The sequence below is a fragment of the Mauremys reevesii genome, linkage group 1 (assembly GCF_016161935.1).
Source record: "Mauremys reevesii isolate NIE-2019 linkage group 1, ASM1616193v1, whole genome shotgun sequence".
Taxonomy (NCBI): Eukaryota; Metazoa; Chordata; order Testudines; family Geoemydidae; genus Mauremys; species Mauremys reevesii.
In genome coordinates this window covers 209,237,974-209,256,642 of record NC_052623.1, presented here as the reverse complement: position 1 = coordinate 209,256,642, position 18,669 = coordinate 209,237,974, and the positions used below count along the sequence as shown (strand labels likewise).

Sequence of the window (18,669 nt, the reverse complement as noted above, 5' to 3'; positions counted from 1 at the left end):
CTTTACTGTGCCAACTTCAGTGCTTTCAAGTATAGTTATGATCAGAAAGTTGTGACTAGTGCAGTATTGCCAACCCCAACTGTTCCAAAATCATGAGTCAGGCTCACCAAAAATCATGAGATTGGCTTTAAAATCATGAACGTATGTAAAAATAGATTAGGTGTTTTTATTTGCCTTCTGCTTTTTGAGCCTTTAGGGCAGTGTTTCTCAAATACTGCCACTGTGGCCGCATGTGACCACCAGGGGCTTTTCTTGTGGCCACAGCCTCCTGGGCAGTGATGGGGGGTGGGGGTACACAAAGCATCGGCCCCTCCTCCAGGGCCATCAGTAGTGGTTGGGCCCTGCCCCTCTCTGGAGACAAAAGCTGGAGGAGCAGGCAGCTAGTGAGTTCCTCACCTTCCCCGGGGCAGTGGGGTCAGGCTTCAGCCTTGGGTGGCAGGCTCCAGGATCTGTTCCCTGACTGTGTGGTGATGGGCTTTGGCCCCAACCTCACCCCCTACCCCCATCACCCTGGCCCCTGCTGTCTCCTAGTGCCCCATTGTCACTGGCCCCTCTTCCTCTGTACCCTCCCCACCCAGGGCTTAATTAATCCCCAGGCTTGCCAGGACTTCGTAAGTCTGCTGTGAAAAATGATATTTGTGTGTTAGCACTTTTCACAAGAGACTTACTCTTTAAAAGTCTATAAAAAAAGCAACCAAAAAACCCAAAAGTAGTAACAAGAAAAACAAAGACAAGAATGGGCAAAGCACCTTATTTGTGTTTCTACTCTGTTTAGGTCCAGTAAAGATAGACAACTGCATTTTTAATATCGAGTCTGCAAAAAAAGTCCCACATAAATAAATTACAATGATTTGGACATGTAGATGTGCATGTGTTTGTTTTTCCTAAAGTTAATTAAGTATTTTAGGAAAAACTGAGAGTAGCCAACAGCAAGAGTTGGTGGTTGCACTCTGAGGCCACCAAAAATTTTGTTGCGAGAACTTCTGCTTTAGGGTGCACTGAGGTCACATTTTGAAGCTGTCTCTACAGCCTGGGGGGCTAGAAACATACTTTGTCTTTAAGAATGAAGACTCAAATCATCACATATCCACTTGGCTCCAGGAGCAGGGGCTTTAAGGAAAACAGACTCATGACAAAAATCACAGGAGCTGGCAACACTGAGCTTGAAACTAACATTATTGTGGAAGATTCCATGGCTTGTGCTAGGCAGGAAATCAGCTCACAGGGGTCCCTTGTGGTCTTAAAGCTATGAAAAGTGACTTCAGTACAGGTAGGTCTCCATTAAATATCAAGATACCTTTCATTATGGCTCAGCCCTGGCAGTGAGAGTTAAGGACACACAGAAAGACCCACTATTCTGCCTCTCTAGTCACATTTCAGAGCTGAGCCATAATGAAAGGTATCTTGATATTTAAGAGAGACCTGCCTGTACAGGAGACACTTTTCTTCAGGAAGTAACCTTGGTAATATTGCAGAAATGTGGATCCTTAAATAGCTCAATTGCAGGAAATGGTGCTAGCCAAAGAGAATGAAGTCTTGTTTTCAATGGAGTGGAAGAGCTAGAGTTCCTCCTGGATTTGGTGTAGCAGTCAAAGTGGATAGACCTTCATTTTATTGAGGAAGGATATCCAGTCCTTTAAAGAGGAGGCTTTAAATTCCCCAAACCAGAATAGACTAGAGATTAGAAAGGGGAAGATAGGAGCATGCAAGATTCTATCACTTCATCGTCCTGTGCAGTTAAACTGCTTCCAGCTCACATTCCCTCTCTATAAAATGGGGATCAACCCTATTCAAATAATTGTAAAGCATTTTGCAAGCCGTGAATGAAAGGTACAGTATATGTAGGAAGCATCACTTATTTTTATTAAAATCATTTCCACAGCATCAAACTGATGTTTTAGACAGAGCACTCTGGCTTTAGATCGGGGAATTAGCAGCATGTGAAATTTAAAGAAATAAAGATTCTGGGTCTGCTCCTGATCTCTGTGCAGGGTTAGAAAATATGGTGGTATAATGCCTGCAGCCAATCTATACTAAAACTTCAAGTGTAGCTGCCATGGTGGGAGATTTCCTGAACAATGCTAGTGCAGATGCGGTATAAGAGAATGCCTGTCATTTCTGAAGCAAGAGTTTCTAAATAGAATGATTTAGAATATCAACATTTTTTATGAGGGGATCTGCCTGGACAAGGCTGTTTTCAAAACTGATTTTTGCCAAATCAAGGTAGTCAAAGAAAAGAAATGTCTCTTGTTGCAGGCCTGGTCTACAGTTAAAATTTAGATCGACCTAGCTACATTGCTAAGGAGTGAGAAAAATTCACATCCCGAGTACCATTGTTAAATCAACCTAACCCCCAGGTGTAGATGCAGTTGGGTCAACAAACAAATGCTTCCATCAATTTCACTACCATCGCTTGGGAAGGTGGATTATCTGCTTTGATGGAAAAATGCCTTCCACTCACATAGGAAGGGCCTGCACTACAGGTGCTACAGCGGCACAGCTGCAGTGTCCTTAAGTGCAAACATGTCCTCAGACCTCCTAACAGCAACAAAGCTAAAATATTTTTATGACTCCAGTTTATTTGGTTACACCCCTTTGTTTATGTGTAGGACCTACATTAATTAGTTCATGTTTGTAAAGTGCTTTGAAGATGGAAAGCGCTATGTGAGTTCTTAATTTTATTACTACTTTTAAGATGGGTATGTTTATTTTATAACAAATGATTAATTAATTTTAAAGAAGGTTTCTGTGTTGTGGGAGATACAATTAATATGCTAGCCCAGTTTTTTTTTTTAAACTAGGTCTTATTTAGGAAGTTAACAGGTTTACAAACCCTAGCTATACGAATAACAGAGACAATACAATAGTCACTACAGCAGTGAGCTTTTGTTTAGAGAAACATTATACAGTAATATAATCATTGGATCTCTCTCTTTAGCAGGGTGTTACCATGCTAACCCAGGTTTTAATGGCACAGTCTATTAAATAAACATTCCATTTTAGCCACTTCATCCAGGGAGATGGGGGGTGGGGGAAGCCAACTCTATTGTTAAGCAAGCATTGTTTAAGAAGTACAAAGTGTTCGGAACATCATAATCACCATACTGCCAAAGATCTCAAAGCAATTTACAGACATTATTTTAGCTCCACACACACCCCACCCCCAATGTGCTAGGCAAGTATCATGATCTCATTTTACAAATGGGGAAGCCAGCCCAGAGAGGGGCAGTGACTGCCCAACATCATGCAGAAAATGGGGTGGAACTGGGAATGTAGGTCAGCTCTCCTGACTCCCAGTCCTATACCTTAAACACAAATGTCCTTGCATCACACTCTTATCCTTCCTAAATCCATTTGAGTCCCATTAAGAAACTGACCTGCAGCTGTCATTCTGATCTTTCACTATATAACTAGGAGAGACAAGGTACGTGAGGCGATGTTTTACTGGATCAACTTCTGTTGGTGGAAGGCAGGGCTGGCTCCAGGTTTTCTGCTGCCCCAAGCAGCAAAAAGGCTGATTGGCAGCAGCTTAATTGCACCGCTCTGTTTTTCAGCAGCAGTTCAGCGGCAGGTCCTTCACTCCCTCTTCTTTGGCAGCACCTCAAATAGGAAGAGAGGGACTCGCTGCCGAATTCCTACCAAAGACCTGGACGTGCCGCCCCAATAGTGGACGGAGTGTCGCCCCTTTGTATTGGCCACCCCAAGCACTTGCTTCCTTAGCTGGTACCTGGAGCCGGCCCTGGTGGAAGGGACAAGCTTTTGAACTTCAGAGCTCTTCTACAGCTCTGCAAAGCTCGCAAGCTTGTCCTTTCCAACCAAGGAAGTTGGGCCAACTAAAGCTATTAGATCACCCACGTTGTCTAATATCCTTGGACCAACACAGCCACAAAACTCCAAAGAACTATATAAGTCGGGTCGTGCCAAGCCGGTACAGTGAAACTCCTCTTATTGGCCCCTCTCCTCCCTCTTCCCACACTTGTTTCAGTTATGTTACTCACTTTGCATCACTTGCATGAAAGACTCCCCGATTTGTGAGGTGCCTTGACAAGGAAAAGCACGATTCAACATTTTATTGATCAGAATACATTCCATGGTTCTAATTTGGTTGGAATGGAAAAGGGTTCTTGTCATAAACAGATAGTTAAGGGTTAAGGTCTCTTTTACCTGTAAAGGGTTAACATGCAGTACCTGATGACCACCTGACCAGAGGACCAATCAGAGACAAGATAATTTCAAATCTCTGTGGAGGGAAGCCTTTGTCTGTGTTCTTTGTGTAAGTGTTCGTTCTCTTTTTGGATCTAAGAGAGGCCAGTCATGTCTCCAAGTTCTCCTGGAGTAGTTCCTACTATTCAATAGTAAGTATTAATTAGAAAGGCGGATTAGTCTTATAATTTGATTTCTACATTTGCAATTGTGTGTTTGCTAAAGGAAATTCTTTATTCCTGTTTGCTGTTACTTTGCTTTTACTGAGAAAGAAAGGAGGGGGGATTCTCTCCAGAGATTGATAAGTTTAGACCCTGTATTTTTGCATCTTGGTTACAGAGACAGTGACTTTCTTTTTATTCTTTAATAAATTCTTTTCTATTAAGGAGTTGGTTGGTCTTTCCTTGGGTGGATTCTCAGGGAAAGAGGAGGAGGGAGGTATCCCTCTATAGTTAGATCCCGGTGTCTCTCCTAGGAAAAGGGAGGGGGGAGGAAGCAGGGGGGAATGGTTTATTCCTCCTGGGTGTAAGAACTCCATGGATTTGGGGCTCTTGGGATCCCCTAGGATTTTGGGGAAGGACTGTGTCCCAATCCACGTACCTTATTGGGTTGTGGCAGCTTTTACTAGATCTAAACTAGGATTTTTAGTTTAGAGATTAATTCATGCAGGTCCCCATATTGGAACCCAACAGCTCTAAGTGGGGGTGAGACCTATGACATGGTGGGCAGCGGTGAGGGATTTTTCTGAACCAGAGAGCCATTGCTATTCTCTTCTCCTAAAGCAGGACTGCAGGTTAGGAGGGAGAGATACCCCGAAGGCAAACAGACAAGGTTTTTTAACTGGCTTTGTTAGAAGGAGTTTTTTTTCAGCTGGGCTAAGCTGAAGGGAGCTATTTTCTTCTAGAGCAGGAAAGCAACCTGAGAGAAGAGGGGGGGTTACAAGTATTCAGTTTCTAACTGGTATTGTTAGAAGGAATCTTCAGCAAGGTTGGCTGGAGGGAATTAAGTTTTCCAGCAGGCTTTGTTGGAAGCAGTTTTTCTTTCTGGTTGCTTGGACAGGCAGCTTGAGGAAAAGGGAGTTTTAAAGCAGTTTTTCAGGGTTAGAAGAAATCTTCAGCAAGGTTGGCTGGAGGGAATTAGGTTTTCTAACAAGGCTTTTGTTAGAAGGGACACCTACTGAGAGGGTACTTAGCAATTTGCAAGACAGTTGCAAAACCGGTTTGTTTAGTGCTGAAAAGGAGGAGGGGGACTTTTTTTCCTCTCTCAGTCTAAAGCACAGTTGGTAGCTGTGAACCAGCTACATCAGCATAACACCAAATGCAAATACAAAGTTTGTTTCTTTTCTATTCAGTCTCTCCAGGAATAGAAAGGGGTAGGAATTGGGGTAACCAGTTCACTGACTGCAGAGGGGTGTGGCCAGCACCAAAAAGCACAAAGACATGAGTACCAGTCAAACAGCTGACCACAAGACAGACATGGAGAAGCAACAAGTCAGAGAGGCCCACCAGCAGGGCTTGGGATTAGCAAGAGCTAACCCACATGTTCCAGCCAACCCTAACAATCCTTCTCCAGGCACAGTTCCCCATCCCAAGAAATTTCCCACTTACATGGCAGGTGAGGACACTGAGGCCTTCTTAAAAAATTTTAAAAGGACCTGCCATGGGTACAGCATCCCTGGAGACCAGTACAAGTACTGGTCAGGAAAGTGGACTTTTGCTGTCTATGACAATTATTCCATCCCCATGCTACTGGGGGAAAACTTGGCCAACCATGTGCAGCTGGCCAAGAGGGGGGGAGTGGTCACCCGCAGCCAGGCCAAACAAGCAGGCACTCCCATCCCTGTTCCTGAGCCGTCCACCAGGGCCCTGTCTGTGTTACCAGAGACCCAGACAAAGGTGGTGGAACCGGATCTCATGCCAACAACTACAGCAACCATAGTACATCCAGTCCCAGGACCGGAACTGGAAGAGCAACCAGCAGCAAAACCAGTGCCAGCACTGACGCCAGCGCTCGCAACTCCACCGCCAGGGGGCACCAACGGGCCTGAACTGGCAAAAGCAGCAAACAACTCTACCCAAGAGGCTCAACCAGAGCCTGAAATATCACCTTGTGCACCAGCGGAGAGCGGTCCATAGGCAACGGAAACAACCTCATCACCTACATCGCTTCCAGAGGGACCCAGCCCAAGTCCACAGTCTACGGAGGAACTGGTGTCTCCAGCCTCAAGCGAACAGTTCCAGACTGAGCAGGAAGCTGATGACAGCCTTAAAAAAGCTTGGGCGGCGGCACGGAGCAACCCACCGCCTCTCAGCTCTTCTAATCGATCCCAGTTTGTTGTAAAACAAAAACTTTTATATAACAAAATTCTTTCTGGTGGACACCAGAAAGGCCAGAATCCTCAAAAACAGTTGGTAGTTCCAACTAAGTACCAGAACAAGCTCTTAAGCTTGGGCCATGACATCCCAGTGGTCATTCTGGGGTGAACATAACCAAGGACAGGTTGGGGAAGTCCTTCCACTGGGAGGGGATGGGCAAGGATGTTGCCAAGTATGTCTGGTCAAATGCATAAAAAGTGTTCTTCAATGTCAAATACCTTGTTGTTTACATACTTAGTATATGTAATAGTGCATGTGTTTTGTTAATCTGTTTATTTTCCAGTTCTAGGAGGAAATCACAGCCAGTGGTTCCCACTGTTGGCGATTTGGGGGGCATGTCATAAACAGATAGTTAAGGGTTAAGGTCTCTTACCTGTAAAGAGTTAACATGCAGTACCTGATGACCACCTGACCAGAGGACCAATCAGAGATGAGATAATTTCAAATCTCTGTGGAGGGAAGCCTTTGTCTGTGTTCTTTGTGAACCCAACAGCTCTAAGTGGGGGTGAGACCTATGACAGTTCTGCTGAACCAGGACAGGAGAGCTCCAAGGCAAACCCAGGGGCTGATGATTCAGTAAGCAGCACTCTGTCCCAGACTAGGATTTAAAAGGGGGTGATGTTCACTAATACATGCTAAGTAACATGTATTAGAAGTCTAGTGTAGACACGGCAGTGCATACTTGTACATGATCTACGCTGGTCCCGTTAAAGCCCATCTTCCCCTCTAGGTGTCAGCTCAACCAGGTTAGCATGCGCTAAAGGCTGCGTGTCTTGCCTATGCTAGATTTTTTTTTAAAAAAAAGTTAGCTAACACATGCTAACATTATATCTTAAATCCTAGTCTAGACCTGTGGTTCTCAACCAGGGGTACATGTACCCCTGAGGTACAGGGGTTTTCCAGGGGGTACATCAACTCATCTAGATATTTGCCCAGTTTTACAACAGGCTATATGAAAAGCACTAGTGAAGTCAGTACAAACTAAAGTGACTTGTTTATAATACATTTCAGTGTATAGTATATAAAGTACGTACAATACATTATTTAAATTTCAATGGATTTATTTGTAATTATATGGTACAAATGAGAAAGTGAGCAATTTTTCAGAAATAGTGTGCTATGACATTTTCATCTGATTGTATAAGTAAGTAATTTTTAAGTGAGGTATAACTTGGGGGTACACAAGACAAATCAGACTCCTGAAAGGGGTACAGTAGTTTGGAAAGGTTGAGAGCCACTGGTGTAGACAAGGCCCTTGATACAAGAGTGAACCAGTGCCTGAACCTGTTGCTTGGAAACACTATGCTGCTGGAGGTGCCAACTTTCAAAGATGCTTCTGTGGCACTTTTCAATTGGTGTGTTAACCCTCCTCAAATTCCAATCACCATCATTACAAATAAGTAACACAAATAAGTTAGCTACCAAAATTCAATCGGATACAGATTTTTTCCCTCCCTTACTGGCCAAAACAGTTGTGTGGTGTTGCCATGAGTTCCTAAACCAGCTAACATGTTCTACTGCAGAGGAGGCTGTGTTACAGTAAGTGACCCCTGTATGTAGTGCACATTACACACAAAGCACTGCGCAGTAGTGCCTCTCACAGCAAAGGCTCAATGCAGGACACTGTTAAGATGCAATTTATAGAACAATAAACTGAATTGTTTTCAGGGCAAGGGTGTTTTACTAGCATATACTTTATGCTTTACCTGTGGAGGGGAGCCCTCAAAACTCAGCATGTCTTTTTTTTTTTTTTTTTTTAAAGTGCTGATGAAAGGGACTGGATCAACAGTCCTTGAGACTGCAGCCCTTGATCAATCCAGACAACAGATAACATGCTGCCCAGGCGGTCTCTTGGGTTGTGCTGCTCAGGTACTTTACCCCTGACCTGGACAGAAGCGTCTCATCTAAGGAAAAACAAAGACTTCATGAGTTTGACTCATCCTTGACCTCTCTGCTAAAGTGATAGTTCTTGACTGTTGTGGTGGTGGTGATCTGCTGTGGAGACCTGCCTCCTAGGAATTGGACAGAAACGACACACTTTTTTCACTTATAACTAACCAGCTGTCAATATCAACTTTCAGTTACAACTTGGAGGTGAAAAACACCAGACCCTTTTTCCAAACTCCAGAGCCATTCAGCCCCATGAAGTGTAGCAGTTCTGCCACTTCGGGACACTATACACTTAATCCATTGGGGCATACTCCTCACATGCTGTGATTGCAAATGCAACTGAACTGTAGTGTATAACACTGCACATTCACCACTAAAATGTCTTGGGTGAAAACAGGCTAATTCTACTTCTGCTGGTGTAGATTAGGAGTAACCCCAGAGCAGTCAATGGAGTTACTTCTGTGTATGAGTGTTTAGTTGCTAAGGGCAAAAATAGAAAAAATACCCTCTGCCTATGCTTTGTGTGGAAAGTCGTATAGCAGTATAATGGAATCAGGTCTGTGGTTTCAGCACCTAGCTGTGCAAGTTAAAAAAAGCACATTTGGTAGTGGAACTGGGTGGCTCAGAGGATCAGTAAAGGCATACAGAGACTTTCACCTCTAGATTACTGGATTAAATTTAGCCCTGGTTTATTGGGCTGAAAGTTCTATCTGGCAATTTCTCAGGGACTCCAATGTCATAACCACATTTCAGCTGCCAAGTTCCACCCTGTAAGTGGATACATTTCAATGGCAGATGAAGTGAACTCCAGATGGCGTTTACAAGGTAAATCACTTCGAGATTCAGCACATTATATAAATGCAAGTATGTATTAGTTATTAACATGTGCATAACATTCAATAGCTACATAAGCAGCAAAGAATCCTGTGGCACCTTATAGACTAACGGTTAGTCTATAAGGTGCCACAGGATTCTTTGCTGCTTCTACAGAACCAGACTAACACGGCTACCCCTCTGATACTTAATAGCTACATAGTACTTTTTATCATAGTGCTTAACGAAAGTGAATTTTATTAAATTGAGGAACAGAGAGGGTAGACTTGCCCAAGGTCATGCAGCATGTCTATAGCAAAGTCAGGATAAGAACCCAGGAGCCCTGACCCCCGTCTCCTGTTCTTACTGCTAGCCTTCCACACATACATATACCTGTTTTTACAATGTACTATATATCGGCATAACAGGGAAGCCAAGCTTTTTACTCATCTGACTGAGCCTAAACTCAGGACCATGCTGGCTCAGAAGCCGGGGATATGTGTGCAAGAGAGAGTTAGAGAGTATACGAGCGTCTCATTACCTGCCTGATCCTTTTTTATTGTGGGACCAATACACCTACCGTACAAGCATTGTGTGTGGTGTTTCAATAGGGGCCCTCAAGTGTATATAAACAGCTCCTCTTGACTTCAGTGGGAGTTGTTGCACATACATATGTAGGGGTAATCTTTGGCCTTTAGACAGTAGAATGCCCTTCACACAGAACAGCCAAGGACCCGCAGCTCCCATTAAGAAGCGGTTTCTCTTTTCTCCCCATCCAGCTCTCCCCTTATCTCTGAAGTCTTCAAAGAATGGAATTACTTATAGCCCACACAAACCAAGCAGCAGCAGCAGGGGAGATAAAATGAGATGTTTGACCAGTAGCTCTCTATGAATGAGGTTAAAAAGGCAAGCAAAGGGGGTTTGTGTTTTTTAAAGGGTAATTCACTTACCGAGGACACAGAACACAAGGTGATTGTGTGTAACTGCATTTCCATCGACCTCCGGGGCTGTAATTACAGCTCTCGCACCCCCTACTGGCTTGTCTTATAGTTTTAATGAGATCATTTTAGAAGATAAGGTCCTATTCCATTAACAGAAAACTAACCCAGGCCATTTAGCACACGTAAGCATCAAGGATACCAAAGACAAATATACAAACGCTGGCCATTCTTTGCTAATTTTCTTCATATGCTTCCCCCTCCCCTGGTGAGGAATCTAAACATTTTGCATTGTTGATAATACTTTGCATTTTTCTAGTGCCTTTCATCTAAGGCCCTCAAATCCCCTTCAAAACATTAACAATTAAGCCTTGTGCCCTCCTTGCTGCTCCTCCCTCCAGCAGTGCATGTAAGTATTTTTACTTTCAAGTTGGGGCATCTGAGACACAAGGTGAGAGGCAAACACTTCAAAAGTGGCCAGTGGTTTTGGGGTGTCTCAGTCTTGGGGCTTAAGCAAACTGCACCAGCACTTCCAACTGAAGAACATGGGAGCAGCAATTGCCCAGCACTTCTGAATATCAAGTTCAAGGTGTCTCAAACTAAGCTCTCAAAAACTGAGGCACTCCCAATACAAATTTTAAGAAGTGGCCTGAGTGACTTAAGGGACACACAGCAAATCAGAGCTAAGACTGGAACCCAGGAGTCCTGACTTGCAGTCCCTGATCTAACCACTAGACACTCTCCACAGCTATGCTTGAGACATTTGGAAAACCTATACTATAGAATCCCATTCTCTAGCTGTAGACAGACTCTGATGCCTCTCTCTTTGCCAATTAGTTATCTGGAAGATAAGCAGCTTTGAAATCCCTAGACTCCCTGGAACCACAGCTTCAAATTGCTCCAGGGTTGTCCGAGCCCATCAACATTCCAAGGCAGATAAGCTGAGTACCATGTAGCTTATACTGTGTACATGCTTCTTTTGAACCAGACCCTACACCCGTGGTCCTCTGTGTACATTAACTGCCCCTTTGTAAGTGTAGGGGTTGACCCCATCATCCTCAGCCAAAAATATGTCTTCTACATGTTCTTAATCAAAATGCAATCACCATAGTCATGTTGTGTGAGAGTGGTTCATTATATTAGAGCTGGTTGAAATTTTTGCATTCCCCTCCCCCCCCCATAAGTGTTTTTTTTAGCTACCAGTAACGTATAGTTTGTAGAATAGCTTGGTATTACTTTTTAATAAAATAATCTTACATTTATAAGAGTATTCCATATAAAATAGCTACATTAAAAGAACATTAAACTTGCAAAGTGAAGATGTCAGAAAGTGGCAAAGTGCAACCTTAACTCTTCCCTTTGTGCATATGCATTATGATATAGTCTTTATTTCCAAATATTGGCATAGAACACCTGCTTCCTTCTGTCTGAATGGTGCTCAGTGAAGGAGGCTAGGAGATGTTCAATATTTATCCTCGTTCAGTAAATGAACCCCTGCCTCATTCACTGTACTCAGTCTGAGGGTAAAAATGTGGTCTCAGTTACACCTGTGTGCATTTAGTTTTACTCCAGATTTACATAATGGTCAGTATAAATAGAATTTGACCAAAGACAAGCACAGATCTGGAAAACCATTCTCATTCACTAAGCACCAGACAGCCTCTGTACTGCATAAGGCTGGGTTTCAGCAGGAATAACAGCATGTGAACCTGTAAATAAAGACCATGGGCCAAATTTGCTGCTGGTGTAAGTGAGTACTGGTTTAGTGACTCCAGTGGAGCCACCCATGTCCACTAGCAGAGAATTTGGTCTTACATTGCAAAGCATCTGCACAAGGAAGCAGAGTTATAGTTATGATTGCTCATGGAGCTTTGACATTCACAAATTTTTGAATTCTTCATTTTGCAAGCTTGATGTTCTTGGAATGGCCTTCTATTTAAATAGCATTGCCTACACTTTTTTAAAAAGAAAACCAGTAAGCTAGAGACGTAATTAAGGTGTATTGCATACACCACAATAAGTCCTTTCAGAGGTTGAAGCCGGTGCACCTCACTTACTGAGCAGGGCATCTTGCTGGGAGCACATACTTACAGTCTGCACTGGCTGCCTGTTGGTCTCTGGACAAAGCTTAAAGTGTCAGTTATGACCTATAAAGTCCTAAATGGGCTGAACTGGCCTATGAGGGCGATTACCTCTCTTTCTCCCCACACCGTACTCCTACAGCTCCAGTCAGCTTGGGGGTTCAAGCTGGATCCCCTTGTTATAAAAGAGAAGGGGCCTGCCAGCAGAGTGTTCTCCGAGGGCTCCCTAGGACTCTGGAACAGACTTCCCCTCCTTGGTCTGAAATAGCCCAAGTTGGGTAGCCTTCCTAGCTCAATGCCAGCATCATCTCTTTGAGAGGGTGTTTGGAAAAGGCTGAGAGTATGCTTTCCAGAATGACAAAAGGGTAGAAAGGAGTCTATGTAGGTGGCTGGCTGAGTTCCTGCTGAAATGATCAATGCTGTAAGAGTTTTATTGTATTAATGGTGTGTTTGGGCACTAGAGTCTTGGATGACCATCTTTTTAATCATTTAGATTTAAAGACATCAATAAAATATTTGAAACTATTTGCTAGACAGCCATGTCCTGCACAAGATGTGCATTCTGGCCCTGATTCAGCAAAGCTCTTAAGCACTTTGCTGAATCAGGGACTCATCAATCAGGCATGTCACTCAAAGAGGCAGGGACTACGCTATAGCCCTGCATCATTGCGTGGGCACTTTTGCACAATCAGTGCCCACATTAGTGGACCATATAGAAAGGAGGAGGATTCTTTAAGGATCAGAACTCAACTCTCAATGCCCAGGCCTGTGCCCTATCTACTGTACCAGGATACATTACCCGTTTGTAGTATTAGTGTCTGAGCTCTGGTGCCCAAGTTCAGTTTTGACTGAGGCTGTTGTGGCTGCATTGAATTATTTTCTGGGTGCTTTACAAAATAGACTTGTGGAAGGTTTTTCCATTCTCAGCATCCAAGCTTTATCAAGTGCTGAAAGCACTGCATAGCAAAAGTGATAAGGACACAGTTGTGCTATTTCACTTGGGATAATCCAGTTCCCATGCAGATTTTCACGTTGAGGGAAGTGGATTATTGCAAAGTGCCACAAAACTGGCATTGTTGTTTTGGTGTAAGTGCTACAGATATAAATCTGACACTGTATTTGCTCTATTTTAATTACCCATAAAGCAACACATTGTAAGCTGGAAACTAAAACTAGTGAGGCAATCACTTAAGTGCATGAGAAAGTTTTATGAATGAGAAGTAGGCAGTGTAGTTTAGTGGCTATAGAAGGAGCCTGGGAAGGAGAACTCTTGTTTTTGGCTCCCATGCCCTGCTAGTAACTTTCTATGGTACTTATATGGTCCCCATTGCCAAGTATCCGAGTGCCTCACAATTTTAGTGTATTTATCCTCACAACATCCCTCTGAGGTAGGGCAGTGCCATTATCTCCTTTTTATAGATGGGCAACTGAGACACTAAATGACTTGCCTACAATCACAAAGAAGTCTTTGGCAGAGCAGGGAAGTGAATATGGGTCACTTAAGTCCCAGGACGGGCAATCTAATTTTCAGACCCCTATTCCTCTCGAACAGTAACTTACTGTGTTATCTGGACAAGTCACTTCACCACTCTGTGCCTCGGGGATTAATACTTTTCCCCTTCTTTACAGGAGGGATGCATCTCTAAACTGCTGTATGTCAGGTGTCTTGAGATCCTTGGCTGGGAAAGACAAAAACTGGGTTCTATTCCCTGTTCTGCCACTGACCTACTGCATGACCTTGAGCAAATCATTTAACTTCTCCATTTTCCCTCCCACACCTGGTCTGACTTGTCTGTGGAAGTTATGGCTTCACTGCATAAAGTCGTTGGGGTTTTGCATCAAGATAGTTAAGGGCTTATCTACACTTAAAATGCTACAGTGGCACAGCTGCGCCACCATAGCACTTCAGTGTAAACACTTCCTACGCTGATGGGTAATTACCTCCCCAAGAGGCAGTAGCTAGGTCAATGGAAGAATTCTTCTGTTGACATAGTGCTAAGTGGGGACTTAGGCCGGCTTAACACTGCTCAGGGGTGCAGATTATTACACCCCTAACCGATGCAGTTAGACCAAACTAATTTTCTAGTGTAGACCAGGCCTAACTCTAGATAGCTTTCTTGATATAAAATGCTAGGATGTGTCTACATGGCAGAGACAACCCAGGCTCTAACTCAGGTTTTGCTCTTAGCCCCACTCCTGTGTGTACACACACACGTACGTACACACTCAGTTGCAGGGCTGCCCGGGGGGCAAGTGGGGCAATTTGCCCCAGGCCCCGCAGGGGCCCCCACAAGAGTTTCAGGGCCTCTGGAGCAGGGTCCTTCACTCACTCTGGGGCCCCCAGAGCGTCTTCCGCTCCAGGTCTTCGGCAGCAGGGGGGCGGGGTCCTTCTGCTGTGGGGCAGAAGGACCCCCTGCCACCGCGGGACCTGCTGCTGAAGTGCTGGAAATTCGGCGGTGGGGGACCCCCTGCCACAGGTCTTCGGGGCACTTTGGCAGCAGGTCCCAGACCGGAAGGACCCCCGCTGCCAAATTACCACCAAAGCAGGAGCCCTCACACCCCCCCCCACTGCCAAAGACCCCAGGCCCCCTGAATCCTCTGGGCGGCCCTGTTCAGTTGGGGCTAGTGGCTTGCTTGGGCCCATAGGCTGAAGTCCACTTTCACTCAGGCTGGTAACCCACCCACTTTGCGGGAAAAATGTAGGCTAAATCACACAGGTGCAGATAGTATTCCAGTGCCTTTCCACTATTCCTCCTGTGTGCACAGAAGGACAGACAAGATCTCCCACAATTCACTGGGAGAACTCAGAGCTCACTGCAGCACAGATTTCCCCCAGAAGTCCTAGTGACACACATGGGCAAATGTAGCATCAGTGAGGACCTAGTAACTCACGTTGGGTTTTGCACTGTGGCTGCTTGCACACCAAGTTAATCCAAGTTAACTTTGCAGTGAAGACAAGGCACGGTCATTTTTTAACTTTGCCACAGCTAGTTAGGGTTGATCTCAAATAGCTACACTGAAGAGAACTCTATAATACCTTGTCTTCACTGGGATTTTCCATTGAGCTAGCTATGGCAATGTAAAAACAAGTTGTTGGGGTTTTATTTTGTTTTTTGGCAGAGATGACATTGCCCTAGATTGAGGCATAGTCTCTCACTATGTGTTTGTATAGAGACTTGCACAATTGGGACCCAGTCAGGACGGAGGCCTTCAGATGCTTCTGTAATGGAAATAATGGTGATGAAGAAACCGATTTCAGCGCATGCATGTTTTATTTTTGTAAGGTGCTATTTTTAGCTGAGCTAATAGAAAACATGACAATTAAAATGCTATTAAAATAAAGAAAACAGCATAATAGAATCATCTACACCCAAAACTGAATGTACAAAAAAGCCTAATTAACAAATAGTTCCCATAAAAAGTACTAGAAACACATGGGCATAAAGTGAAACAGCTATGGGTATAAGGAGGTTGATTTCATATTATGAATACATTCCTGTCATCGTAGTTTTGATCTGTGGATTAACCCACTAAAACACTGCATAATAAACATACACTTCATCAGCAAAAAAAAAGTTATCCAACAGAGAAACTAGAGCCTAGAAAATATTTTATGTTCACAGTGCACACATCCCAGAATGGGCCAAATCAATCTTAACAAGTTTCTCTACCAGTAGTAGACTTATTCATGTTTTTAAGAATCCTAATTTATGAAGGGGTTTTAGGATGATATAGGTTCAATGATAATTTTATATTTATACACCATCTTGCAACCCAAAGAACTTTAAGTGTACAATGATCACTTCACTCTCCACTGAAAATACACCTATTTCTGGTCTAGAACACAGCACTCAATATTACCCAACAGGTAAGAAAAGGGAGTGAAAAGATACTCATTCAATTCAAAGTGCAAGTGGAGTTCAGATGACAGCTAAAGGTGACATGGCTGCAGACTCTTAAGAAAGGTTTGATTTACTTATTTATTGTCTCATTTTCAGGGTCTTTTATACAAGTGTATTTTCTATACTTAAATCCAACTTTTAGGGATACAGTCTATTCTATTGTTAGATGGATGAAAATGCAGAGTAACCCCTCCCCAAACATCAGTGAGATTAAACTCTATCCTACACATCCAGGATAACCCATAACATTTTACAGTAAGTGTTGTGTGAGAGTACTTCACTTTTACATGTTTTGAGCATATGCCACAGATGGCTGCTTATTATGACATAAGAGGCACTACATACAGGTTACACCATCTGCAGATGGCACTGCTCAGGGAGTTTGTTAGACTGTTGGACACAGTTGCTTGTACCGGTAACAGCTTTGATATATGCCCCAAAGAAAGGGCCTGATTATCTCCCCTTCTCACACGTTGAACTGTGGTTTTGAAGTTTGCACCCTAGCATCTCATTCTCTGAATAGCCACAAGCCTGGTCAGAGACACAGAAGCAGCGACCCAGTTATTTTACTAGGGTGGTCAGTACTGAGTATGGGCAACTCAAAAGCAGGCTGGATAGCAACTAACAGCATCCATCCCATATCCCCTCTGCATGCAGAGTTGACCCTGGAGGGGGAAGGGGCTCATTAAATGGCTGCAGCCCCCTTTGCTCCTTCATCCTTTCCCCCTCCCAGTGTCTGTGAGTTGGTGGGTACAGCTCAGCTCCCAGGCAGATGAAGGGGCTGTTGTATTTCAACCTGAGAAATGCCATCAGTTACAACCTCACCTTTCCCTAAAAACTTCCAGGGGCTTTCACAATTTAAGCCCCACAACAGCCTTGGGAAGATTATCTCTGCTTCCCAGATAGAGAAGACAGAGGCACACAGACATGGAACAAGTTGCCCATGGTCCCAGAGCAAATCCATGACAGAACCAGGCATACAGATTCCCACCTGCCTCAAGCTTTCACCACAGAATCATCTTTCCTCCCTACCCCCACTCAGTTGTTTATCTAGTCAGCATCAGCTGGAAGAGGCAAGATCCCCTGTGTGAGCTAACTCTCTCCCCATTGCCAAAGGGGATATTCAGACTTGGCATTTAAAAAGGGTGAGTAAAGCATTTGCCTAGGAAGAGCAATGAGTGGGGATAGCTAGTGGAAAACAGCTCACACCTTCCCTTGTCCACTGCAGGAATAATTCCCTTAACAGCCCCTGCATAATACAGGTTAGTTAGTGCAGCTGGGAGTTTCCTTACATTGGTTTCTCACCTCATTATTATTGTGCATAAGTGCTGAGCACAAAATATACCACAGCACATTCTACCCCCCCCCAAGGCTTCCCTCTAGAGAGGGGATATGACACAGAATCTCTCACCCACTTGGTTGTTCAGTACTGAGCTCTGCAGATTAGCTCCTCTGAGACCTAGGATTCAGGCCAGCATGCTCTACTCTGGGAGTAAAAATCCCTCCCACACATCATTTCAAAACCTTCCTTTTATTGGCCTGTTTCTTACTGAGATTCATTTGTCAGCCCCTCCCTTCAGGGCTGACACCTGGTACTATGCCTTCAGGCTGTGGCAGGTAATTTTCCTCCCTCAGGAATCTTATTAACTCCTTCCTCCCCTTGCTGTGGATGGAACACAAATCCAGCCACACAATGCAGAGGTGGGGCACAGTGGAGCACCAAGCCAAGCCCCATGGATCTGCCAAGAGTAGCACCATCCCTTATATCATTTAACAGTCCAGCTATTGCACTTTCCTGGATACTGAATTTCATAGCTCAAGCTGATATCCCTGAGATTCATATCTCTTACTCTCCCTTTCATGACCCCACCCCCATTCTCCCTTTCTGTTACAGAGCTAACTTACGCACTCAGATTCTGGGCACCTGAAACAGGGATACACCAACCCATAGGATTTTTTAAAATTAATAACACATAAAAGAGTCAAGATCCATTCTGTAATAATCTCTGATACTGCTGCACTGACATCCTCATAGCAGGATCTGCAACAGAATAAGCAGATGGGCCAGATCAGTTTCTGCTCACCTTCCAACTTTATGTGCTATTGGCTCCTTTAGTTACGCAGGTAAAGGTATTGAAACCAAAATCACTACCAATGCTGTGCCCTCCCTAGCTCATCTTTCTGGGGGGAGCAAGAAGGAATTCCATCTCTGAAGGAGTTGTATTACAAGTCTCTCCCCTCCTGGTTGCTGGCTCTAAAGTAATCTTGGCAATATTGCTTGCAACAACCCAGTCCAGGTTCACAAATGTTTCAGCAAATCTGATCTGAGTCTTTCAGGTCTCTAATACCACACTTTATTAATGTTTCATACAGCTGTTTCTGTGGGTCTATCTGTGGTTATAGGAGGTGCATGAGCCTGAGACATCAAGTTCAGACTGGAGCTTATCCAAAGCTTGGAGTTGTTCAG

General features: G+C 44.0%; 1 protein-coding gene across 2 annotated transcripts in view; it reads right to left on the bottom strand.

Moving 5' to 3' along the window:
* ATP1A1 (ATPase Na+/K+ transporting subunit alpha 1) overlaps positions 1-17,696 on the bottom strand; it is a 50,023-nt gene extending 32,327 nt beyond the window's left edge. Inside the window, exon 1 of one of the 2 annotated variants that reach the window (XM_039528694.1) lies at positions 17,614-17,696. The gene's annotated coding sequence lies outside the window, so the exon portion shown is untranslated. The remainder of the gene's footprint in view (positions 1-17,613) is intronic. The other variant, XM_039528702.1, reaches the window with a different exon arrangement.
* Positions 17,697-18,669: the final 973 nt, after the last annotated feature.